General features: G+C 39.8%; 1 protein-coding gene and 1 non-coding gene across 6 annotated transcripts in view; one reads left to right on the plus strand and one right to left on the minus strand.

Annotated features, from left to right (window-relative positions):
- The window catches only part of LOC145514739 (uncharacterized), a 240,677-nt gene that overhangs the window by 134,921 nt on the left and 93,731 nt on the right, over window positions 1-12,025 (minus strand). The window lies entirely within an intron of this gene.
- TRNAW-CCA (transfer RNA tryptophan (anticodon CCA)) lies at window positions 7,086-7,158 on the plus strand. Its single transcript has one exon. It is a non-coding gene; the product is annotated as a tRNA-Trp (tRNA).

The raw sequence follows: 12,025 nt of genomic DNA on the forward strand, positions 1-12,025 counted from the left end.
TCTACAGGGATTTTTGCTTTCCAAATAGAGATATTGCCCTCTCTTTCCTTAATCTTTCTTTTTCCTGTCTGAACACTACGTTTGATGGCTACAGCTTCAGCAGCCATTATGAGACTATGAGGAAAACACAATTAGAAACACTGTGAACTGAGTCCTAAAACCCTTGAGCCACTCTTAAACCTATACCAGCTACCTCCTGACTTCGTGTTGCATAAGGAAAAGAAAATGATTATTTGCTTAAACTACTAATAGGATTTTCTGTTAGCCTCAGCAGAATGCAATTTCTTTCTTTTTTTTTTTTTTAATAAATTTATTTATTTTAGTTGGGGGCTAATTACTTTACAATATTGTAATAGTTTTTGCCATACATTGACATGAATCAGCCATGGGTTTACATGTGTTCCCCATCCTGAACCCCCCTCCCACCTCCCTCCCTATCCCATCCCTCTGGGTCATCCCATTGCCCCAGCCCTGAGCATTTGTCTCATGCACTGAATCTGGAATGGCGTTCTGTTTCACATATGATAATATACATGTTTCAATGCTATTCTCCTAGAACATCTCACCCTCACCTTCTCCCTCAGAGTCCATAAGACTGTTCTATGCATCTATGTCTCTTATTCTGTCTCACATATAGGGTTATCGTTACCATCTTTCAAATTCCATATATATGCATTAGTATACTGTATTGGTGTTTTTCTTTCTGGCTTACTTCACTCTGTATAATGGGCTCCAGTTTCATCCATCTCAATAGAACTGATTCAAATGTATTCTTTTTAATGGCTGAGTAATATTCCACTCAGTATTTCCCAAAAGGATATAACTGGAACCAGGGCCCGGTCAGTTAGTATCCTTGGCCCCAAGTACTAAATGCTGGTAACATCATTCAAGTATAGGGCCAGTCAAAATCTCCTCCCAAACATTTCCAAATGTCTTTGGAAGGGATGGGGTTGTGCCCTTCCAAAAAAACCACAATGTGTATACACAGCAAACACAGTAAGTTTTGTTTTTTTAAATATCATGTCAGAACTGCATAGACCCACTCTTTCCCTAGGAATTCATCAATCTTCTAACAAAATCATTGTTGTAAGGACATAAGGTTAGATATTTATTACACTTTTGGGGGAGTATGAAAGGTTTTAAAAATAAAGTACAAGAATAACATAACAAACAACTATGTATCTACTGTTCAGAATTAACAAATGTTAACATTCTGTTGCTTTGCTTCAGATTTTTTTTTAATAAAAGGAGCAAAATATTATAAAGCTGAAGTCCTTTATTTCAAACTATAGATTCAAAGCTCTCCTAGTCTTCTTCCCCAGGGGTAAAGACTACCATGAGTTTGACACATTTCCATTTAGTTCTTGTTTCTTACTGTTAATCACTGTCTTTGTAGACAATTCCTAGTAAAGTGGGTGTGATTTTGAGTGCTTGTTAAATGTGTATGAATCCTAGCAGGATATTCACACCATTCTGGAATTTGCTCTTTTTCAAATTAACTTTATGTTTTTTCAAATTTAGTTAAAACACAAATGTAGTTCATTAGTTTTAACTAATGTATATTATCCAGTTGTGTGAATTAATCAAGTTCATTTCCCTGTTAATATTTCCCTTGTGATGGACGTTTAGATTGTTTCCACTTTTTCACTATTACAAACAATGATGTCACTGGAGGAGTACATGGGGAAGAACATTTAGAAGAGTTTCTTTAAGGTGTATATTTAGAAGTCAAATTGCTGAGTACTCACATCTTCAACTTTGCTTCATATTACAAAATTCTCCAAAGTATTAGAACTAATTTAAAGTTCACCAAAAGACTAAGAGAGTTTCTGTTTCCCTATATGCTCACCAACATGTGGTATCATCAGACATACTAATCTTTGGTAATCAGATTGATTCATGCCAATGTATGGCAAAACAAATACAATATTGTAAAGTTAAAAATAGATACACTAATTAAACAAAAAAAGAATTAACAGGTCTTTGTTATTTTATTTTTGTTTTCCTGATTACTAGTTAGATTGGGAGACGGAGGGGACGTTCGACTTTTATTTTCTTAAAATTGATGTAAATTGAATTTTTCCTTCATCTTTCTATCAGATAGTCTTTCTATTATTATTTCATGGGAGTTTTAAATCATAATTGATTATAGAGATTTGGTAGACTTAATTCATTCATTAAGCACCTACAGTATGTCAGGCACTATTCTAAGCCTAGGGATAAAACAGCAAACAAAATAGACCAAACTTAAATGCTCACAGAGCCTCTATTTCCTCCCTCTTCCTTCACACTCTCAAGTTTTTATCTGAATAAGCTACCTTTTTAGATCCAGGCTATTATCATTTTTAATATTTTTGCTAAATTTTATAACATTAACAGCAATCATTTATATACTAATATGAAATTTTATTGGTTTCATTTCTTGTAATAAGTTCTGTGATGCGCTGGCTTCCTCCAGTTTGAATTATTTATTTTGATTTCTTCCTTGAATTGCTATAGGACTTTTTCAAGGAATTTTTCTCAGAAAAAAGGAGTATTTTATGAGTTCTTCAACATGTGAGAATAGATTTTTCTGTTGCCCTCTCACATAAACCATATAAGAAGTTCTTGGGTAGTAATGTTTCCTTCAAAGTTTTATATATGTTATTCCCTGACTTCCAGCAATTAGTATGGCTGATGCTCTTTTTTCCCTTTTCTAAATAGTGTGTTTTGTTTTGTTGTTTTTCCCTGAGTGCAAGGAAAAAGTTGTGTTGGACCTGTCTTAGTGTAGGAGTCTATACACTAGGTTTACCTGGTCTGAAGACTCAAATGTTTCTTGAGGTATGGATCTTTTTTTCTATTATTTCTTTATTGTTACCACTTCTGTAGCTGCTCTCTCTTTTGGGTCTTTTCACTATACCTAAGTTGGATCTGTTGGATTTATTATTCCCTGCCCATGTTTCCTTTACATGCATTATGGTTCTTAGAGGAGGAAATGGCAACCTACTCCAGCAGTCCTGCCTGGAAAACACCATGGACAGAGGAGCCTGGTGAGCTATGGTCCTTGAGGTCGCAAAGAGTTGGACATGATTGAGCAGGTACCATTTCTGTAGTTGTTCTTTCTTTCTGGTATTTTCCTTACACCTAAGTTAGATCTGTTGGATTTTTTCCCTGACCATGTTTCCTTTACATGCATTATAGTTAAGTTTATTTTCCTCTGCAATATAGGAGAATTTCTCAACATAATTGTCTAATTCACCAATTCAATTTACTGTAGGATTCAATTTTCTCTATGCTACCTTTATTTAGAATTTTAATTTAAGAATTATATTGCTGATATTATGGCAATATTTCCTAGCCTCAGATTGTTTCATTTTCCTAAATACAGTGTCCTCTCTAATCCTGTATTGAAATATTAAAAGGAATTGGTGATTCAAAGATATCTAAAAAGAAGCTTTTTTTTATTCTGATTTCTTGGGATAAGTTCATTTCAGAGAGGTCATCTCCTTGGATTGCTCTGATTGGCTTCTCTTTTTTGAACAATTTAAATAGTATTGAATAATTTCTCAAGCCCAGTCCAATGCTTTTTCCCTATTTACCCATCCTTGCAGCTCCTTGATTGCCCCATGTTTTCTTTTGGTTTGCCTTCAGATTTTTGCATAGGATGCAAAACCTCTGAATGAAACCCTCATTCTAGAATAAGCCTGGCACATAACAGTGCTCAACAAAAATTTGTTAACAAATAAATGTCTACATTTTTCCTGTTTGGGGATTTGAAAAGTGGCTTATCAGAAACTGTACAGGTCTATATTTAAACTGTTTAATTTCAGACAAAGGAGAAAGGGAAAACTTCATATTTTTATGGCTTTATTTTTCTAAGATTGGCAGTCTAGTTTGTACTCAGAAGTTAGGAAAGAGTATATGCAAGAAAGTTTGCCTGCTTAGCCCATTGTACTTATGGGATACCCTTCTATGTTTGCCGTGGTCCCCCAAGCCGGCCCCTTCTCAGAGTGGCACAGCTCTCCTTAGTACAAACCTGCTGGGATAACGCCTCCATTTTTATTTGACGTGGCCACTCATGGCAAGGATGGAGTCAAGGTCAATTTCCCAAGGTCATTGATAGGGCTCACATGTGTCCCACATCTGCTTGAGCACCTGTTGTCTGAGCTTGGAGATTATCTGAGGCTCTTCTAAGGGAATCTACCCACTTATTTTTAAGTGAGTCTTTTCTTCGTATACACTGGCGTCAGTACTCCCCTAAATCCATTTTTTTTTTTTACAAAGTCTTCAACCAAGCTTGCATTAGTTTCCTAAGGCTGTCATAGCAAATTGCCACAACCTGGATGACATAAAACAGTAGAAATTTATTCTCTTACAGTTCTGGGGGCTGGAAGTCCAAAATTAAGATTTTGGCAGGGCCATGCTCCCTCACAAGGTTCTAAGGGAGAATCTTTCCTTGCCTCCCTCTAGCTTCCGGTGGCTGCCAGCAGTCCTTGGCACTCCTGCACCACTCCAATCTCTGCCTCCCTTGTTACATGGCCTTCGTTTCCATGTATCTCTTCCAAATATCCCTCTTCTTATAAGTATACCAACTGTTGGATTAGAGTCCACCCTAATCCAATATGACCTAGCTTGATATATCTTCAAAGACCCTATTTTCAAATATAGTCACGTCATAGGCACTGGGAGTTAGAACTTGAACATATTATCTGGGGGAGACACAACTCAAGTCACAACAAAGGTTTTAAAACAATTCATAAAATAACAATTTTTCATTACTAAATAGTAAGACCCTAAATCTAGTTTCATTAGGGGAAACATTGCCCAAAACCACCTGCCCTGGCCAGACATGATAGTGGCCACTTGCATGAGTTATCTTACAACCGGAAGTCCTGGTAAGAACTTCCTTACCTTCCTTGTAAGGTACCACCAACTGGAAGAATTCAGGAAAGGTCAAAAGGGGAGAAGAGACTCCAGTCCATATGCCCCACCAGCCTCCCAAGATCCTTCTCACTGGAATCCACCTTGGCTGAGCAATGTGTGCGCCACCAGGAAGGACCCTGAGTTTGAGTGATTGGCCAGAGACACCCTGGAACTAAATCTAGCACCATAGAACCCAAGACTGTGAGCCACACGGCAGAGCAGTCCTCCTGGTTTCCCTTACGCTGCTGTTCTCCACCAGGGCACCCCTCCCAATAAAGTCTCTTTTTTTTCAGCACATGTGTCTCCTCAGACAATTCATTTCCAAGTATTAGACAGGAGCCCACTCTCCAGCCCTGGAAGGGATCTCCCTTTCTGCAACAGTTTTATGTGAAACTATATCTTACAGAAATGTCATTAAAATTTCTGGCCTCCAGTTGCACCATTTTTCTGTTTTCTAACTCTGCGGCACATGTTCTCTAACATTTATTGGACCATTTCAAGTGGAATTGGGGTGAAAAGATGGAGAGTTAAATGTGTGGATCCAAATCTTAGTGAAATAATGTTTACAAACTTTATGAAGATTGACTTAATGACAAATATTAAAGTGGGATTAACAGTGGGCACTAGGAAAGAAATATGGTGCCATCCAGTCATTAAGGAAACACAGATAAAATGACTGATGATGTCAAAAATCTCTGCCCTGAGATTTTCCTAAGCAACAGCTCAAGGCACACAGCTTCCCTCCACTGAAGAATAGTTTTCTTCAGAACTTGCTTAGGTGCCTAGCTTAGAAAGTATCTAAGGGTGTTTCTCAAAAATTTTCTAATGTCAATAAGAATGGAAAGATACTGTGCAGTGACATTTTCTCATTCTCCTGCCAAAGGGAGGAGGGAGGCCTTAAGCACAGGTTGAACTTTAGGAGCACTGTAGAGGGGACAACATGGATGAAGTAGGCTGCCAGAGGTGAGGGCAGACCAGGCAGCACCTTCTCTGCGTCCACACTTGACCAGGCGTTGTCCAAGGACTAATTCACTTAGTCCTCACATGAGCCTGCAAGACGAGTGGTATTAGTTCTGTTGTTTTGTTTTTTTTTTTTTTACAGATGAGGGGCCGGTTTGAAACAGATTAATTCCTCTCACATTTATATTAACAGTTAAGTGGCAGAAGCAAGGGAGAAGGGGTGATTTGCTAAGACAGAAGGAAATGCTGGGCTGAAGAGTGAGACAGGGGTCCCATACCTTAGACACATCTTTGAAATCAGACACTCTTCCTCTGGTCTTACTCTGCCAGTATCAACCAATGAACAACTCTGTAGTTACCTTCTCTGAGCCTTAGTCAAGTCATCTGCAAAATGGGAATAACACCCACATTGATGGGGTTAAGTGAGATGAGATCTGTGATACCTGTTTCAGAACATTAGTTCTCTTTCACCCACTTTTCCCAACCTCGGAGGGAAAAAGTCCCCCAGGGAATCCTGACCTGCCAAGCTTTGTTGTATGAATAATACTTTTTCCTTTCATCCTCAAAGTACTTTCGTATGCATTATCCTAGTCAGTTCTGGTTAGGAAAGTCTAACCCCCACTCCACTGTTCTGGCAGATGAAGAAATAGTCTCAGAAGCATTGAGAAATCACCCCAAGGTCACAAGCTCTTGTTGGAACTGGGCTCCAGATCACCTGACTTCTGGTTACAGCTACACCTAACAGAGCAGTCCTGAAGCGTCGCATTTGCTGAATTACAAAGCACTGTAGCTGTACATCAAAGCCAAAAGCTGTAACAAGCTGCTGTGACAGCAATTTCGGGTTGAGTTTCTATTGACCTGTTAGCTGTCCACCCTGAATGAGGCATCAGCTATCTCACCTATTTTGTGTACAATGTGAGACTTCAATAAAGAGCTAGGTGGGGACCATCCATCAGTGTCACCTGCTGTGTCTGGAGGCTCTCTAGGAGACAGGAGTGGCGGGGGAGCAACTCTGCCCACAAACTATGTGCTGGGAAGCAGGCTATTGTAACATTTTAATTGCCACTCCATGGGGACTCGGCCACCTAACACCTCCTCTCAGATAGAAGGAAACAGAAATGAAGACCCCTGTCCCCTTAATCCTGTAAGTGAAACAAAGAATGACCGTAAATTAATATAACTAATGCGGAGTAAATCAATAATTATCTATCACTATTTGGACTTCCCTGGTGGCTCAGAGGTTAAAGCGTCTGCCTCCAATGCGGGAGACCTGGGTTCGATCCCTGGGTCAGGGAAGATCCCCTGGAGAAGGAAATGGCAAACCACTCCAGTATTCTTGCCTAGAGAATCCCATGGACGGAGGAGCCTGGTAGGCTACAGTCCATGGGGTTGCAAAGAGTCGGACACGACTGAGCGCCTTCCCTTTCCCTTTCCCTATTTACCTTCTACTGTCAGATTTCTTCATCAATTGAATCTCTCTCTCTCTCTCCTCTCTCTCTCTCTCTCTCTCTCTCTCTCTCTCACACACACACACACACACACACACACACACACAGTCTAACTCAGGTTCAAGTTTGCTGGTGTATATTTATCTTGACTTTCACAGAAAACAAGGCAAATGTTAAATCCTTCTTCTCATTTGGATCCAAATCAATATTTTTTGAGAGCCTTAATACTTGGAGACAAGCTCCAGAGTAATGTTCAGTTAAAATGCTGCACAACTGGCCTCATTTCCATCGCAATATCTTACGCTCCTGATTGTTAAACCTTCTGTGATGGGAATCCTTTCCTTACTATTCCCCGCATGTGCAGGCTTCACGATTAGCTGCTCCAACATGAGCCACGCTTTATGCCAAGGTGATCTCAGGCTACTGCACACATTACACAGACTTTGCATATCGGGGGAATAAATCTCAATGACCCTAAAATCTTTCCCTCATAATCAGTTTTCTTTCCTATAACTGCATCTCTCTGAGGACTGTCTGGAGTTTTACTGCAACAAATAAGTTAATATAGGAGAGGAAACAGATGGGCTTGACTGCATTCTGGGATTTTTATAAAGCAACTCATTTTGGAAAGTGTAAGTAAGCTTTTGTCTACAAATCCCCCAAAGGCATGAATAAAGAATGGCAATTTGGGTCCCAAAATAACAAGAAGGGACAATAATTATGGTACCAACCCACAAGTGGCCTGAGAATTCAGTCAGTAGCACTGAGGTTCCAAACACTAATCCCAGATGGGCACTAACTCACTTCCTGGTCTTGAACACATCAGTGAAATCTCCACATTGGGTTGGAGTTTTCATTTGTGACACAGGTTTGATATTACAAATATCTATTCAAAGTGAGCATGATACTTTTTACTAGCCACTAGAGAATTTTGTGCCTTGTGTCAAAGAAAAGTTTGAGGCTCAGTTTAATTTAAAAATAACAAATTGTCATCAACGGACTACTTCCATGACTCAGGATTATCATAAAGGTGGTACGCTGGGAGTGAATTGTGGATTAGACAGGAGAGGAAAAATTCCAAAAATACCCAGACCACTCTGTCTTTTCTGAGAACTACTGAGGCCCATGATGGGCCTCTACATGACTGTACCAACTCACCATTCTACCCCTACACCCCATGTCAAACAGACTTGGTATCTGACCAAAAGGAACCTATCCTGAGACTGAAATGGGGTAACTGGATTCTATCTCCTAGGAATTTGTAATTAAAAGTCAGTGGGCCCTGGGACTTCCCTAGTGGTCCAGTGGTTAAGACTCTGAGCTTTCAATGCAGCAGGGCTGGGTTCAATCACTGGTTGGGGAAATAAGATCCCACATGTGGCACAGAAAAAAAAAAAAGACAATTGGCTTCATCATACATTGCTAGTTGGGATGCAAAATGATGAAGCCACTGTGGAAAATAATATGGCAGTTCCTCAGAAAGTTAAACATAGAATTATCATATGACCTAGCAATTCTGCTCCTAGGTGGAGAATTAAATATACATACTTGCAAAAGCTTGTACACTAATGTTCATAGCAGCATTATTGGTAATAGCTAAAAAGTGGTAACAACTCAAATGCCCATCAATTGATGGTGGATAAACAAATGTGATATTTCCATTTATTAGAATGCTATTTAGCCATAAAAGTAAGTGGCAATACTCTTAAATGCTACAACAAGGGTCAACATTAAAAACATTATGCTAAGTGAAAGAAGTCAGACACAAAAGTCATATGTTATATGATTGCATTCATATGAAATGTTCAGAATAGGCAAAGCCAAAGAGACAGAAAGTAAATTAGTGATCACCAGAGAATGGGGGGAGGGGATATTTGGGACTAGGTGCTAAGAGAAACAGGGTTTCCTTTGGGGTGAAGGAAATGTTCAGGAATTAGGTAGTGATAATGACTGGACAACATGATGAATACACTGAAAATCACAGAAGTAAACACTTTAAATGGTGATTCTTCCATTATGTGATGTGCATTTCAATTTAAAAAAAATACTATATTATAAATAAGTATTGGGATTAAGTCAGATAGGTATGGGCTGTGGTCTGGAAACTTTCTATAACTCAGAGACTGAGGGTACCATTCATGGGGATTTATAGTGAGCCAAACACAAGCTCAATAGAGAAAGCTAGTCTGCAAGGGAAATAGAGAAGGAGCAGATACTCCAACAGCTGTGGGAATGAGGTGACTGGCAGCCCCTGGAGTGAGAAGCTCTCCAAGTCCTAGTGTGGATCCGTGTAAGACCCAGATGAATAGCCTGACCTTGGGAGATACCCCTGTACCTATTTAATAGGCCCCCCTTTTTCTTCTTTAAATTGAAGAAAGTAGGGAAAACCACTAGGCAATTCAGGTATGACCTAAATCAGATCCCTTACGATTATACAGTGGAAGTGACAAAATAGATTCAAGGGATTAGATCTGATAGACACAGTACCTGAAGAACTATGGACAGAGGTTCGTGACATTGTACAAGAGGCAGCGATCAAAACTATCTTCAAGAAAAATAATCGCAAAAGACAAAATGGTTGTCTGAGAAGGCTTTACAAATAGTTGAGAAAAGAAGAAAAGTGAAAGGCAAAGGAGTAGAAGGAAAATATACCCATTTGAATGTAGAGTTCCAACGAATAGCACAGAGAGATAAGAAAGCCTTCCTAGGAGATCAATGCAAAGAAATAGAGGAAAATAACAGAATGGGAAAGACTAGAGATCTCTTCAAGAAAATTAGAGATACCAAGAGAACATTTCAGGCAAAGATGGACACAATAAAGGACTGAAATGGTATGGATCTAACAGAAGCAGAAGATATTAAGAAGAGGTGGCAAGAATACACAGAAGAACCATACAAAAGATATCTTAATGACCCAGATAACCACAATGGTGTGATCACTCACCTAGAGCCAGACACCTTGGAGTGCAAAGTCAAGTGGGCCTTAGGAAGCATCACTACGAACAAAGCTAATGGAGGTGATACAATTCCAGCTGAGCTATTTCAAATCCTAAGAGATGATACTGTGAAAGTGCTGTACTCAATATGCCAGCAAATTTGGAAAACTAGTAGTGGCCACAGGACTGGAAAAGGTCAGTTTTCATTATAGTCCCAAAGAAGGGCAATGTCAAAGAATGTTCAAACTACTGCACAATTGCACTTATTTCACATGCTAGTAAAATAATGCTCAACATTCTCCAAGCTAGGCTTCAACAGTATGTGAACTGAGAATTTCCAGATGTTCAAATTGGACTAAGAAAAGGCAGAGGAACACAGATCAAATTGCCAACATCCATTGGATCATAGAAAAAGCAAGAGAATTCCAGAAAAACATCTACTTCTGCTTCATTGACTACGCTAAAGCCTTTGACTGTGTAAATCACAATAAACTATTGAAAATTCTTAAAGAGATGGGAATACCAGACCACCTGACCTGCCTCCTGAGAAATCTGTATGCAGGCAAGAAGCAACAGTTCGAACCAGACATAGAACAACAGACTGGTTCCACATTGGGAAAGGAGTACATCAAGGCTGTGTATTGTCACCCTGCTTATTTAACTTATATGCAGAGAACCACACGAAATGCTGGGCTGGATGAAGCACAAGCTGGAATCAAGATTGTCGGGAAAAATGTCAATAACCTCAGATATGGAGATGACATCAAACTTACGGCAGAAAGCAAAGAGGAACTAATGGGCCTCTTGATGAAAGTGAAATGGGAGAGTGAAAAAGCTGGCTTAAAACTCAACATTCATGGATGTATGGATATGAGAATTGGACCATAAAGAAGGCTGAGCGCTAAAGAATTTATGCTTTTGAACTGTGGTGTTGGAGAAAATTTTTGAGTCCCTTGGACTGCAAGGAGATCAAACCAGTGAATTCTAAAGGAAATCAATCCTGAATATTCATTGGAAGCACTGATGCTGAAGCTGAAGCTCCAATACTTTTGCCACCTTCCGACTCATTAGAAAAGACCCTGATGCTGGGAAAGATTGAAGGCAGGAGGAGAAGGGGACAACAGAGGACAAGATGGTTGGATGGCACTACTGCCCCAATGGACATGAGTTTGAGCAAGCTCGGGGAGTTAGTGAAGGACAGGGAAGCCTGGAGTGCTGCAGTACATGGAGTAGCAAAGAGTTGGACATGGCCGAACGACTGAACAACAAAACTTTACACCAAGCTTGTTTGAGAGGACTTCTGTTACTTGGAACCAAACAATCCTGTCCAAGACAAAGCAAATGGCATGCATGCTGTTACTTAAGTCGTTCTGACTCTTTGAGACCCCATGGAGTGTAACATGCTAGACTCCTCTGTCCATGGGATTCTCCAGGCAAGAATACTGGAGTGGGTTGCCATTTCCTCCTCCAGGGGATCTTCCCCACCCAGGGATCGAACCCACGTCTCTTATGTCTCCTGCATTGGCAGGCAGGTTCTTTACCACTAGTGCCACCTGGAAAGCCCAAGTAAATGGCAACACAGTACAGTATTCCCAAACTTTTTGGCACCAAGGCCCAAGTTTGTGGAAGACAACGTTTCCATGCACCAGGGTGGGGAAGATGTTGTTGAAATGATTAAAATGCATTACATTTATTGTGCACTTTATTTCTGTTATTATTATATCAGCTCTATCTCAGATCATCAGGCACTAGATTCTGGAGTTTGGGGGTCCCTGAGTG

The sequence above is a fragment of the Giraffa tippelskirchi genome, chromosome 7 (assembly GCF_054371585.1).
Source record: "Giraffa tippelskirchi isolate mGirTip1 chromosome 7, T2T-mGirTip1v1.2.pri, whole genome shotgun sequence".
NCBI lineage: Eukaryota > Metazoa > Chordata > Mammalia > Artiodactyla > Giraffidae > Giraffa > Giraffa tippelskirchi.